General features: G+C 49.5%; 1 protein-coding gene and 2 non-coding genes across 3 annotated transcripts in view; 2 read left to right on the top strand and 1 right to left on the bottom strand.

Moving 5' to 3' along the window:
- Rab11fip4 (RAB11 family interacting protein 4) overlaps positions 1-15,041 on the bottom strand; it is a 109,257-nt gene that overhangs the window by 44,526 nt on the left and 49,690 nt on the right.
- Positions 10,487-10,593, top strand: LOC113836867. The gene has a single exon (XR_003487389.1). It is a non-coding gene; the product is annotated as a U6 spliceosomal RNA (small nuclear RNA).
- LOC113836869 lies at positions 14,256-14,363 on the top strand. The gene has a single exon (XR_003487391.1). It is a non-coding gene; the product is annotated as a U6 spliceosomal RNA (small nuclear RNA).

Raw genomic sequence — 15,041 nt, 5'->3', positions numbered from 1 at the left:
AGCAGGTCTTGAGTCTGCACTCAACTGCTGTCACCTAGACCAAGCTACTACCCCCTCCACACAAATTTTAAAAATATATATTTTTAAGATACATATAGAGTATAACATCTACTATAGTGGAATAATTATTAACATGTCACCACCCCTAACCCCATCCTGAAAGCAACTTTAATCTATTCTTGAAGCAAAATTCCCAAGCTTCATCCCACCAGCTACAGCCTCAGGCTGTTCGTCTGCTCCTTAAGACTTGTTCATCCCATCTGCTGCTTTGTGCCCCCGACCTACCTCTCTCTGTCACTTCCCCACATTCTCTGTCTCTACGGTGATGATCTGCCCCAAAGCTTCCTCCTCTCCCACAGCACGATGGGAGGCTAGCCCCTAGGACATTTGAGAAGGCACACTTATCAGGGTCAGCGCGATGGGAGGCTAGCCCCTAGGACATTTGAGAAGGCACACTTATCAGGGTCCATCTGTGAAGCTCAGAGAACTTCAGGCCAGGACAAGTGGCAGCGAGCTACTTATCCCTGTCCCACCACATCTCACCTGTGTAGCTCGATGAAGCCACCTTTTCCAGCCACTCTCCCGGGCCTCATCTTGGAGTCACAGAGATGTGAGGAGACAGTCTCTGTTTACGCTTAGCGGGGTCTGGAGATGTTTTTGGTTCTCTTAGCATCATAATGCCAGACTGCCGTACAATATGGCACCATTGTGGCACATAGGAACCAGAGGCAAGGCAGATGCCAGGATGGTGAGAATTCTCTCTGGCTTCTTGTCAGTGTCTCAGAGGCTTTGCCACATACCCTGTTCTTTCCCCGGGTGTCACCTTGCTGACCTGCCCATCAGTGTGGCCCACTGGTTCCTTCACTAACTGCCCCCCCCCAAGCTAGAATTATCTGAGAAGATGGAACCAGAATTAAGGAAATGCTCCATAAGATTATCCTGGGGGGCATTTTTTGACCATTGACAGATTTGGGAGGGCCTCGTCCTCTATGGGTGGTTCCACCCCTGGGCAGGTGGTCCTGGGGTCTATAAGAAAGCAGGCTGAGAGCAAGCAGTGAGGAGCCAGCCAGTAGGCAACCTTCTCCAGTAGTCTTTGCTTCAGGTCTTACTTCCAGGGTCTTGCCCTGACTTCCCTCAGTGACAGACTGTTGCCTGGAAGTGTAAGATGAAATAAATCCTTTCCTCTTCAAGTAGCTTTTGGTCATGGTGTTTTATCACAGCAAGAGAACCCCTATCACAGCAAGACACTGACCATAATCCTCCCAGACAGAAAGCCTCAGAGGGGCTACCACATCCTATTCTCAGAGCACCCCCAGACATTAGGTGAGACCACGAAGGCAGGGGTAGAGGGTGCTGCCTGTATTCAATGATGCCTGGATAGTTTTGCTCACCCTGGATGGAGAGGTGACAATGATAGGAATGAGGGCTTCCCTCCCAGAGGCTGACTGCAGAGACCAGAAGGAGTTTGGTGTAAGCCAGCCTGCTCCACCCTTCTTGGTCCACCAGGCAGGGTGCAGCTAGCTGTATCTGCAGTGAAAGTTTCCCAAGCTTCCGCTCCTAGACCTTTCAAGTACTCCAGAGGGGACCTGCCAGAGTGTTCACATACAAAACAAGGGTATGCTGCCACGCCTTGCCTTCAAAGAGCTCAGGCCCCATCCAATTCGGATGTACCCGAGTATATGCCATTCTTCCCACCTCACAGACGAGAAAGCTGAACCCAGAGATTTGCCCACCAGAGGACATGCAGGGCCAGGATGCCAGCCAGCCTGCCTGCCTCCTAGGCCCTCTCCACTGTGTAAAGCCCCTCCAAATCCAGTAGAAGGAGCCCTAGGTAGGGTCAGTATGCAGCTGCCCAAGGGGCAGTTTTGCAGCTGTGTGGCCTTCTGTGAGGAGGGAATGAGAGAGAAGGGTCCCAAGCCCAGAGTCCCGAGAGTTTGTCATCAGAACCCTGCTAGATCTGACCCTGACTCCCACCCCAGACACACTGTCTGTTCTTCTAGTTTCGGAAGGCACCATGCCATGGAAGGCACCATTCACCCCAAATAAACCTGCTTTCTGTCACCTTCCCCTTCCTGGGCCCCTTCTTTGGGGCCCCATGGCACAGTCTGTGTCTAAGAATACCAGGCTGGGGCAAACAAGAGCTGGCACGCTCTCTGGAGGGCAGGCTCTCCCTTGGCCGTTTGCAAGGGGCCAGTTTCAGCTGCCCAGGCATTCAGTTTCCTTCATTAGAATGGGCCGCGAGCTAGCTGCCACTGACCCCTGGACCCATTCCATCACAGCAGGGATGAAAGCAGAGAAGAAGGTCACAAAGGAGCTGCCCTTCCTAAGCATCTGGGATGGGGAGAGGAGTGGGCAGTGGGTGCAGTGCTGGACACCCCACAGGCAACCCAAAGAGACAGGACACAAAGCACTTCCCCAGGATCATCAGGGACAAGCTCACAAAGGTGACCCTCAACCAAATACAGCATGAGAAGCAGTCAGAGGAGAGAATGAAAGCAGAGGGAGAAAGTGAGACCCTAGGAGAGGCAGCTTTTCTGGACTGAGGCAAAGACAAGGACAGGGTCCTAGTGGCACCCACCCAGTGCCAGAGAGGGAGTGAGGTTCACAGGCCCGCTTAGACCAAAGGCAAAGATTCCAAGTGTGAATTCTTCCAGAAACTGGGGTGGTTTTGTGTGTCACTGCACATTAGCATAACAAATGTCCAGCTTTCTAGACTGGGGTGGCAGCTTCCCCTGGAGTCTTGTGTCCCTGAGGCACATTCAGACCCTTAGGAAGCTGCTGCTCTGTAGGGCCACCTGTTTTCTCTAGACAGCTACTGCTTGGCTAACAGGATTGGGAATTTATTAGAACCTGCAGTGTGTGTGGCCAGAGAAGAGCAGATGGGGAGTGTGGAGAGACTTTCAAGGCCAAGCTGTGGGTAACCCACCAGCTGAGCTGCGGCTGACCTGCAGGGGTTCAATGGCTCACACCCACAGGGGCTATGTGTGGGAAGTGCAGAAGACTGAACAACCTCACCAGTCAGTGGCTGGGTAACCTTGGGAAAATCTCCTCACCTCAGCACCACTTTCCAACATGCACAATGGGCTCAACAGACAAGTGTAACCCTAGCAACTCAGGCAGTTCAAGGCTAGCCTGGGCTATAGAAAGAAAGCCTGCCTTGAAACACCAAAAGAAGCAGGTGGATCTCTGTGAGTTTGAGGCCACCTGGTCTACAGAGTGAGTTTCAAGGCAGCTAAGGCTACACAAAGAAACTCTGTCCAAGATAGATAGATAGATAGATAGATAGATAGATAGACAGACAGACAGACAGACAGACAGACAGATAGATAGATAGACAGACAGATAGAATGATAGAAAGATAGATAATATTTTTTAAAATTAACATTTTGGGGCTTAGGAGATGACACAGCAGGCTAAGAGCACTTGCTGAGGTCCTTTGTTTAGTTCTCAGAACCCAAATGGCTGTAACCCCAATTCCAGGGGACCTGACACCCTCTTCTGGTCCCCACAATCACCAGGCACACACATGTAGCACACACACACACACATACACACACACACACACACACACACACACACACACACACACACACACACACAAAATAAAAATAAACCCTTTTAAAATTAAAAATTTAGAGTTGGTATCTAATGTAGCACAGGTTAGCCTTGAGATTTGTTTTTTGTTTTTTTTTTTAAGTTTTTCAAGACAGTTTTTTTTTCTTTTTTTTCTTTTAAAGTTTTTCAAGACACTGGTTTTTCTTTTTTCTTCTCCACCCTGCCCCCCCAACAGGGTTTCGTTATATAATAGCGCTGGCTGTCCTGGAACTAGCTCTATAGACCAGACTGGTCTTGAACTCACAGAGATCTGCCTGCCTCTGCCTCCCGAGTGCTGGGATTAACGGTGCCTGGCTGATTTTTTTGTATGTATATGTAGCCTTGAACTTCTGATCCTCTTGCCTTTCCCTCTCCAGTGCTGAGAATGCACCAGGCCTGGTTTAAGTTATGCTGGGAATCAAACTCAGGGATTCATGAACGCCAAGTAAGCTCTCTACCAACTGAGCTACATCCGGGCTGCTAAAATTTGTGTTTAGCAAAGCTAACCGTTGAAATAACACTTTCTTTGCCTAACAGCATAGGTGGCCCCACCCTCCTGCAGGTGAGAAAACAGTAGTCACAGAAGGAGAGGCAGCAGTTAGGCAGGTACCTGTGAACCAGGTGTCTAACTGTCCCCTCCCCAGGACTGTCAGCTGGGCTGGTAAGTGGCTCTGAGTGAAAGCAGAATGGTTGGGGCTGGAAGGCTGAGGGCTGAATTTGCTGCAGAGCTGGGGACCATAGACCTGGGTTTGGTACAGGGGTGGGAGGGTGGGGTCGTGTCCAAAGGAATTCTAGCCCTGTGGCCAGTCAGGCGAGCTTGTTAGCATTCTGATTCTCAAGTCTACCCAGGAATGTGTGTGTGTTGGAGGGGAGGGGGTAAATGTGCTTGCAACCTGCACTCAGTCAGCCAAGGTGTGAGGACAGCGGGGCGTGGACCCTGATCTAGAGCAGAGTTCAGGTGAGCCTCCTTCAAGAAGTGGTAGGTCCTCTACAACCTCACTTTCCCCATCTAAGAGATGAGAGTGTTATCCCAAATGGTGCCAGTCACAGACTCCCTTCCAGGGCCGGGCTGAGAATAGCACCCCAGCATCCCTGCTCCCTATGACAAGCAATGTTGTTAACACTGGCCTTTGATTACAAGCTCCCAGAGGGGGTTATAAAAATAAAATAGCCCCGACAGTAGCAGCTGTCCTGTCAGGAGTGAGCCCTCATGGTGGGGAGGCTGCCACCAGCTGTGGCTGGCAAGGTAGGGCCCTAGGAGGCCAGGGAGTCCCTTACACTGGCAGCATGGGACACAGGGCTTCTCCAAGCCGTATTCACACATATGAAGGAACAATGGGACAGCGGTCGGGCTGGGGGTCTGGCAAGGAGGAGAAAGGTTAAGTGCAGTTTACTCTGCAGGGTGGAGGGGTTTTGGTGACTGCTGCTCTCCAGCCGGCTGAGAACCTCAGACCTCCTGCATCAGTGCCAACACGAGAGCCCCCAACAACTCCACGATTCCAACCAAGTGCATATCCCACCCCTGCCTAGAACTCTGGGGTCTCCCTCCAAAGGATGCTTGTTTTGTAACAGGACCAAACCCCAATGGTTTCCTTGCCCTGGTGACTTGAGCTTTACAGTTCTGGGGACAGTTTATTGGAACCCTGAGCTGGCAGTGGCAAGTGCAGAGCTGACTTCATGATCAGGCTCAACCAAGGCTTTTTTTTTTTTTTTTTTTTTTTTTTTTTTTTTTTTTTTTTTTTTTTTTTTTTTGGTGGTGGTGGTGGAGGGTGGGGATCCAGAAGCTAAGGCAAAGGGGCCAACAAGATAGCTCAGCAGGTAAAAGTGCTTGCAGTGTAAACCCGGGTGTTATGATAAAGCACACAGGGAACCTTGGCAGATCCGTGGAATCTGGGTGTCTGAGGTGGGAGAAAAGGTGCCAGGCAGACAGAGGTTAAGTGAGTTTTATTAGAAAGGGAAGCAGGGGAAGAAAAGAGAAAAGAGGCAAAGAGATACAGAGACAGAGAGAAGACAGAAGAGGGAGACAGGAACAGTCCTGTCTGCCCCAGGGGAACAGCAGGAAAGAGAGAGAGAGAAAGTGGGCAGTGTCTTCTTTTAAAGGGGTCCTGAGCACCTGCATGCAGACCAATAGTCATGGAACCCTGGACTGACCAAGGTACTGCCTGAGTGCATTCTGCCAGGTGACAGGGGCAGACCAGCATAATGCCTGAATCCTTTCACTGGGGACCTGAGTTTGATCCCTGGTACCCATATAAAGGCAAAAGGAGAGAACCTACTCCCCAAAGTTGTCCTCTGACTGTGCCTCCCTCCATCTCTCGTGCCCATGATGCACACACAAGGTGAGAACTTTCCAGGCTATGGTGTGGTGTAAGTTATTCTACCAGCTACAAATGGAGTAGCATTATCCTGGTTCAGGCCTTGCAACCAGCCAGCATTGGGGCCTTAACACAGTCCCGTTTTCCTCTGGCCTTACCTGTTCCAAGATTTCAAATTCAAATGGATCCCCTGACCCTGTCTGCTGTGCACCCAACCATATAGCTGGCTGCACCTTAAAACCACCAAGTCTGTTTGGCAAACTCCCAACTGGTGAAACTGCAAACCAATTAAATCTGGAGGTTTTAAGGCCCCTCAGGTAAGCCTAGTGTGTGATCTACCAGAGTGTCCAGTAGACTGGGCATATGCATTAATTGTCCAGAGGTCAGAATGTAGGAATTTATGCACACATGGACAGGGTGGTTTAATCAGCTACCAGGACACACATATGGGTACAGGTCACAAGAGGGGCAGCAAGCCCTATACATGTCCCAAAGTGTATTCCAGTGGAGAAGAATAGCCTTCCTGGTCAAGTTTGAGTGCAAACACTGCATGTCCTCCCCATTCCTTTTGACAGTACAGATGGGCTTGGTTTGTCACAGCTCTGAGGGGCTCTGTGCCAAGGAAACCAATCTATCGCCTGGCTCTTAAGAATTCCCAGAATGCTTTGTACCGCCAAGTTCCTGGAAATATCCTATGTAGCATAGTACTTGTTTTCTGTGTGTTTTAGGGACTACCTAAAGGGTTCATAGGGTGCTGGAGGTATGGACAGTGGGTGTTGTCTGAGTTGGAGACCACGTCAGGGGTGGAGGGGTTGTGGTTACTGCCTCACCTGTACCTCTGGGGTGGGGCTGTGAGGAATGGGGACTAAGAACCTGGTGGAGAGGCTGTTAGAGCCTGGGGTGGACAGGAATCTATAGGAAGCAAGTGGCAGGGGAGGGCTCAGCAAGCACCCTCATTGGGAGCTGCAACACAGTGCTGCTTTTTATAGTCCCATGGGCTAATGCCTATCATAATAAGACATATATGCGTACACAAACGCACACATGCCACTGGGAAACAGACCTGGGGATAAAGCCACCACCTGTAGCTAGTCATAGGAGAAAGAGGAGCCTGTCAACAGGAAATAGAACTAAAGTATGAATGTTTACAGCTACCTACATTTCTCAAACCATGTCTCACTGTCAGGAGCCAGCATTCCCTGGCTAACACTGAAAGGGCTCTAGCTGTACCTCCTAGAACCATTCCAGCAGGCCCAGAGGTGCAGCAAGATGGCACCCATTTCACAGACAAGCTGATGTTGGGAGAGGTTGCCTGGCTTGCTTAAGGTCTTATTTGGAAGGGCAGGCTATTTTCAGATTCAGGCCTTTCTGACAGGTAGGGAAACCCTGCCCCTCCCATCCATGATTGATAGACATGGTTGGTTGCTCCCTAGAGCCAGTCCTAGAGCCAGTCCTAAGAACTTGAAGTGCTCATTTTTCAAAAGCCAAGATGTCACATATGGGTCTCCGGTGTTGCTTCTCCATCTGACCCAAAGACCACTTATTTACTTATCTTTTGGCTGTTGTTTGGAGACAAGTTCCTGGTTCCTAACCTGGGCTCCCTTGGAACTCTCCACCTCCTGCCTTGCCCTCAGTGCTGGGATTGCCCATACCACACACACAAACCTACCCCAAACCCAGTCAGGCTTTAGACACTGGGCAGGACCTGGGGAGGTGGCAGCCATTCATGCCCTCTAGCCTGGCACTGTGGTACCTGTCCTTTTTCCCTTTGGGAAGGTGCACCTGTAAGGTGGAAGTGACCAGAATGCAGGGGTGAATCTTAGTTGTCATTGATTTCAGGGCTTCTGCACCCACCCCCAGCTCTAGGGAATCACAGGGGGCGTGGCAATGGTCCAGGCGACCCTGTGTTCCAAACACAGAGAATGGCCTAGACAGGGGTGTCCTGGTGCAGGGAAGGGCTGGCAAAGTCTGCTAGGACAGAACCTGCACCCAGTGAACACAGCAGAGGCAGGAGGACCACTTAGGAGAGGGAGTGAGCACCAGCTTACAGGTGGGAGGACCTTGTTGTCAGAGACGCTAAGCACCAGATAGGAGGAAGTACTGAGCTCCGTATATAAGCTATAGGTGGGCTCTGGTCAAACGGACAGCCCAGGGCCCTTCATTTTTTTCAACAAATATTCACCCAGTCCTAGTAGGTCATTCCTCGAGGCACAGAAACAAATCAGAGATAGCCCTGACCTCCTGAAGCTCAGAATCTAGTGATCAATAACAGTAAAAACAAGTATAATCTGCTAGGCATTTTATCAATATTTTTCACATAAGGATACTGGCCTCAGAGAGGCTAAGTAGTTTGCCCAGTACTACACAGCTTACCCCTCTCACAGGCGGGATTCTTCTCTCAGGGTCCCTGTATTTGTAGTCTATGTTTATAGTGAGATGAAGGAGAAGGACTTAGGGAAGGACTGGGGTAATGACACAGAGAGGTTTAGTCAAGATGAGAGGGGACAGGAAGTCAGCACAGGGGCTGTCACAATAACCAGACAGTGATCATGAAAGACGGCTGCCTGGGAACTGCCATGGTCAGCTGCACTGGTTGTGTATTGCATTAACTCCCAGGGGTGGCATTCCTACAGACAACAGAAGACTACTTCTTCCTTGTAGTTGTGTGGCCCAGGGGCTCTAGGGTGTGGATAGATGGAGAGAGCAGACACACGTGACTGATTGAGACAAGCCTTTCAATCTCTGAGTAATAGCTGTCAACCAAACCCACACTGTTATCACAAATTTTGTTTCCTCCAGGGGAGGAAGTGGCAGCTAAGCCCCAAAAGCATTGCACACCACACCCTGAGTCAGTTGGATTTGCACTTCTATAGCAAAGACTCTGGGGCTTAAAGGGGTCCCAAAAGCCAATAAGGTTGGTAAAGTTCCTCCTCTGGGTGGGGACATCCTTAAGGTGCCTAGGGTCATTCAGAGTCCAGAGGCATAATGGCTCAGAAGATTAGAGATGCCACCAAGACCGATAATCTGAGTTTGATCACAGGATCCACATGGTGGAAGGAGGAAACCAACTAACTCCCACAGCTTGTCCTTTGGCCTCCATATGTACACACACACACACACACACACACACACACACACACACACACACACACACACAAATAAATAAATGGAATGAAGTTTGGAGGCCAAGAAGCCCAGATCATCTCCAGGCTCCTTGTAGAGGAGGCCCTTTCTGGGGTGTCTCTTATTTATATTCACCCCACAGTTCCCTGCTCCATAGCCAGACAAAGGTCTTCAGGTCAGGACCTCTGTGTCCAGGTGATGCCAGCAAAGCAGGCTTGGAGGAGCACTCTTCTGCCTTGTCACTCAACCTGGGGGCTCCTGTGATGCTCAGGTTGTCTCCTAGCAAAAGCATGCTCCTGATGAGGACAAGCTCTGCAAGTCCTTCTTAACACAGCTATTCCTTTCTCCCAGGCTGGGACACAGGGGCAAAAAGAGGCAGGGATGCAGAGAAACCACAGGACAAGTGGAAGAAAGCTGGCTACCAGGAGTCCTGGGTCCAGACTGGTGTGACAACCCAGGCATCTCTAAGTCCTTCCCCTAGACAATGCATTAACTGTTGTCAGTGTCTCAGATTCCTCACAGGGCAGTGGGTACAACTGGGTATAGTCTAAGCAGAAAGGATGGGTGGCAGTCAGGGGTCAGCCATGGACAGTGTGGGCACCTAGCTTGCGCTGCAACTATTCCAACAGCCCACCCAGCCCTGTGTCTGCCTCTTGCTGAGACCTGGCTCCAAAGGGAAGGTGCCCTGTGCGGAGGCAAAAACAGCAGAAAGACAGAATGGAGAGGGATAGGAGACTTAAGGAAGGAGGGAAAGGGAGGAAAGAGCAATAACACAAAGTGTGTGGTTACCAGGCCAGCAAATAGACATCAAGCCTCTGACTTGCTTATTCCAGGGATACAGCCCTGAGCAATCCCTCTGGGTCTCCTGGGGGACTATGAGGTAACCCCTGTCAACTTCCCATGGGGTAAATGGGAGGCAGTAGTCAGGGGAGAGGGACCCACAACACTGGTTGCAAAAAGACAGTCCATGGCAACTGTAGAGGATGCAGGGTGAGGCCGTACAATAGGGATCCTCCTGCTCTTATAAGTTAGGGATGGCCAGATCCTTTCTCTAGCAATATTCTCTTTTCAGGCCATGAACATGTGACAGCTGGGTAGGACAGAGCTCCAGTGAGGCTAGTCTGGCCTCTGCAGAGGGCGAAAGCTTGTGCCAAGGAACAGTAGGCTCTGCACTTTCAAACTTCAAACTCTCATTCTTTTCTTGGAACAAAGTACTTGCCCCCAAATTATTCTTGAGCAGGACAAGCCTACTCCCACTGTTCTAAGAAGTTAGCCTCAGGGACAGTGTTCTGTGACTCTGCTGCCTGCCTACCCTACCTAGGGCCACCTCCACCCTATAAAAGCTGGCTGGGAATGCAGCTCAGGTGGTAGTGTGCCTAGCATGCATGACGCTCTGGTGTGGTGGTACATGCCTGCAATCCTAGTTCTCAGGACCAGCTTAAGACCATCCGAGGGTGCTCGCTTCAGCAGCATACAAACTAAACTTGGAACAATGCACAGTGGATTAGCGTGGCCCCTGTGCAAGGATGACACATGGATTCATTAAGTGTCCCATTTTTTCCCCCATTGAGACAGAGTTTCGCTGGCTATCCTGAAACTCACTCCAGGCTGGCCTCAAATTCACAGAGATCCACCTGCCTTTGCCTCCTGAGTCCTGGGATTAAAGGTGTGTGCCACTACTGCCTGGCAAGTGTCTCACATTTTTTAATAGAAGTATGTACCTTACAAAAACATCTGCCCCTGGTAATGCTGGCAGATGCAGTTCGGGTCCATTCTCATCCCTATGGAAACAGCCTCTTCCCTGCTGAAGACTTCCCTACTCCTTTCCCCATACAGTCTCTCTTCCTTAAATAGAATTCATTGTGGATTTTTTTCCCCCTTGACATCTGTAAAAATTATTTACGATAAAAAACACATTCAGAGTGGGACCAACAAAATAACCCACAGAGGAAAAGATAGAGCAACAGTTATGCTGACAGACAGCGCGTGTATTTGCAGGCCTCACAGGGAGAGCTTGTGTTAGCTGGAGTGATTCTCATCATCTGACAAGGATTTCATCAGGAAAGATTGGTGCCAAACCTAAAGCAGAATGTACTGAGCAACGAGGACAGAAACAGATCCTAAAAGGGGTTCCAGCGGCAGTTCTCGAGGGGCGCTTCATGTAGAGTAATGGGGACGGGAAGGAGAAGAGAGCTCAGACAACCAAGCCTGGAGCAGGATGTCAAGACAGTGATGGGAGCTCTAAAGGAAGAAGCTCTACCTTGTCCCCAGGTGTCCCATGTCACCTGGAACTGAGCTCCCGCCTATCGTCAGGACAGAGGTGGGAAGGGCAGCCACCTGCCATCAGCCCCAACAGAGACAACATGCCTCTAACCTGCCACCCATCTCACACCACTTTAGCTTAGATTAAAAACTTCCCCTGAAACTAGAAAAAGCCATCCTTGAGTGAGGAAACCCAGACCCAGAATGACAAATACAATATGTACTCACTCATAAGTGAGTATTAGACATAAGGCAAAGGACAACCATCCTACAGGCCACAGCCCCAGACAGCCTAGGTAACAAAGAGGACCCCAAGAGAGACATACATGGATCTGCCGAGGAAAGGGACAAAGACAAGATCTCCTGAGTAAGTTGGGAGCATGGGTGACAGAGGGGAGGTTGAAGGGGAGAGGGGAGGAGGGAAGGGGAGTGAGAAAAAAAATGTAAAAAAATATTAAAATTAAAAAATAATTATAAAAAGCACTTCCTTCTGGGAGCTGGAGAGATGGCTCAGCAATTAGGAGGATTTGTTGCTCTAGTAGAGGATCAGGGTTCAGTTCCCAGCACCCATCCACATGGTGATTCACGACCATTCCTAACACTAGTTCCGGGGGATCTGATGTCCTCCTCTGCCCTCCTTGGGCACTGCACACATGAGGTGCAGGGACACACATGCAAATGAAATACTCAGACATGTAAAACAAAAGTAGTAAACCTAAAACAACTGCTTCAGGAGAGCCGTCTGGCATGAAGCCTGTAACTTCAGTGCTGGGGAGAAGGCACTGCTAGGGTGAGCAAGGCAGCCACTGTGAAGCCGAGTCCTCAGGGCAGGGTAGGTACTCAGCTTCCTGCACTGTTGGGTCAAGCAACTTAGTTCAGGTAGACATGGAGGTGTCTGTGTATATGGGGGGGCCTTAGAGAGAGATCAGAGGATCAAACCTCCCCCCGCCCATATGCTACTTTGACATAGGATTATTTTTGCTTTTTGTATTTTTGTTTGTTTTAAAGACAGGGTTTCCCTGGCTGTCCTGGAATTGTCTCTGTAGACCAGGCTGGCCTTGAACTCAGAGAACCACCTGCCTCTGCCTCTGGAGTGCTGGGATTAAAGGCGTTCATCACCATGCCTGACTGATACAGGATTCTTTTGAGTTAAAGACAACAGAGAAATACCAGACAGTGTGTGTGTGGAGAAGCAGGAGACATCACCCTTCATAAAGAAAACTTGATCCGGGCATAGTGGTTCATGCCTGTAATCCCAGCCCTCAGGAGGCTGAGGTAGGAGGGTTGCTATGAGCTCAAGCCTAGTTTAGGCTACAGTAAGACTTCATCTCAAAAAAAGAAGAGAGAAAAATAAAAAGTAAAAAAATAAATCAAAAAAGAGGAAGAGGAGGAGGAGGAGGAGGGTAGCGACAACATGAATTTGTAAATTTGTGCCAGGAAGAGAATAGCAAGGATATGGATCGCCAGCCTTGGCTACAAAGCAAGTTCCAGGCCGAGGTCTACATAGCGTGGGTGGGGCAGGGGAGGGGTCAGAGTAGAGACTGGGGCAGAGAGGAGATGAGAGAGGAGAGGGGAGGCGAGACAGAGAGAGAGATTGAGATTTCTTTTGTCAGTTTAATTTGTGGGTTCTGGATAGAAGGCCTGGGGAGAGTAGAGGTAACATTCTTTCTCCTCTACAGAGAGACCAGTCCTCCTCCTGACATACGTGAAGGACTAACCTGGTAGTGGAGTACTTGAACTTCCATACCAGAGGCCCTGGGGTCAGTCCCTAGCATTCTCCCCACAAAAAACCAAAGGGCTATTCTGTATCACAGTACTCTTAGCCACTTTTTTTTTCCTGGTCACAGGAATGTAGCAGGGACCAAGACAGTTCAGCTATTTACCTCTAAGGAACCTTCTAAACATTTCTCCCTTGGGATCAGATGGTCCCCACCCAGGAGAAAGGCCTAGGGTTGAGTTTCCCAGTAGGAGCAGCTGGTGACAGAGGGGTGGGGCCAAAGGTGAGTGGAGGTCAGCACACCTGGGACAAAAAGTTTCAGTCAAAGTCCGTTTTATAACCGGAAATTCCAGCATTTTCTAAACCCTGTGCTTTGCAGGTATTCCTAGAGAAACATACCAGTTACCACTCCCAGTTAGCAGGGAAAATAGTGATGCAGATGGGGGTTAGGGATTTTGCTATATACCCAACTAGCATTTGACAGGATCAAAAGGTAAACCCAGCATGCTTAAGCCCCAAAGCCTCGCTCTCAAGTTTAATTTCACAATTTGGGGTGAGTGGGTAGAAAGATGGCTCCAGCGTTTAAAAGCATTGGTTGCTCTTTTAGATGACCTGGGTTCAATTCTCAGCAACCACATGACAGTTTACAACTGTCTTGAGATTACAGTTCCAGTGGCTCCCACGCCCTCTCCTGGCCTCTGTGGGTATTGCACACATGAGGTACACATAAATGTAGGCAAAATACTCATGAACATAAAATAAAAATAAATAGACTGGCTAGACATAGTGGTACGTGTCTTTAATCCCCGCATTCCAGAGGAGTTCAGAGAGGATCTCTGTAAGTAAAGGCCAGCCTGGTGAATTCCAGGATAGCTAGCGCTACATAATAGAGAGATCCTGTCTCAATAAATAGTCTTTTTGAAAAAAGAATTTTGGGGGGTGGATTTCAAGACAGGGTTTCTCTGTATAGTCCTGGCTGTCCTGAAACTCACTTTGTATACCAGGCTGGCCTTGAACTCACCAAGATCCTCTTGCCTCTGGCTTCCAAGTGCTGGGACTAAAGGCATGCCACTCAGTTTAAAAAAGAATTTTTATTAAAATAATCACAATTTGGAACCCAGCGCGGTGGCATATACCTGTAGTCTCAGCTACTTTGGAAACTGTGGCAGGAAGACTGTCCAAGGCAGAACTTTGAAGCCAGACTGGACAACATAGAAACCTCCATCTCAAATAAACTAACATGAGTGTTCACTTCAGCAACACATATGCTAAGACTGGAAAAATATATAGAATATTAGCATGTTCCCTATGCAAGGGATAACATGAAAATTTGTGAAGGATTCCATATATAAAACAAACAAATAAGCAAACATGAATTAACTCTGTCACCAAGGCCAGTCAAGATGGTTGTCAATTGGTTGGTTAGAAGACACTGCCTTCTAACCCACAGCAGCAACAGGGCCTGGCTTACAGCCAGGAGTCTGCTTCGAGGTACAGAGAGAAAGCAGATCAGACCCAGAAGCAGGAAGCTGAGTACCGTTCCTGGCAGAGTCTGTCTGTCTCTCACAACAGCAGGGATGTGGAGACAGGAACCCAGAGGGGCCTCAGCACGTGAGAGTGATTGGCAGCCAGGCTGGAACTGGCCTGCTGGTAGATGGAGGAAGAGAAGTGGTGAGGAGGGAATGCTTCAGCGGTGTCTATGGCATTTAAGAATGAGGCCAGGGAGAGGGTCTCCAAGTCACGGAGGCACAGGCAATGCTTGATCAGTGTGGCCACTGTTACTAGAAATACTGTGTGCAGGACAAAGTCTGAGAGCCTGGTGTATAGCTGGGAGGGGCTCTGGGCCTCCTGCTAGCTCTCTTTATGACTTCTTTCCCAAGCATCCATGAATTCTGAGGCCTCTGAGCTGGTCTCCTGGGTTTCTAGGTTCGAAACAGTCCCTCCCCAGCACAGGGGAGGGCTTCCCATCTGGGATTCATCCACCCAACCAGTATGTCCCAGCTGTGCACAAGGCAGGGTGCTGAGTGCTG

The sequence above is a fragment of the Cricetulus griseus genome, chromosome 7 (genome assembly GCF_003668045.3).
Source record: "Cricetulus griseus strain 17A/GY chromosome 7, alternate assembly CriGri-PICRH-1.0, whole genome shotgun sequence".
Lineage (NCBI taxonomy): Eukaryota > Metazoa > Chordata > Mammalia > Rodentia > Cricetidae > Cricetulus > Cricetulus griseus.
The sequence above is the reverse complement of the archived record's forward strand: the minus strand, read 5'-3'. Positions and strand labels throughout refer to the sequence as shown.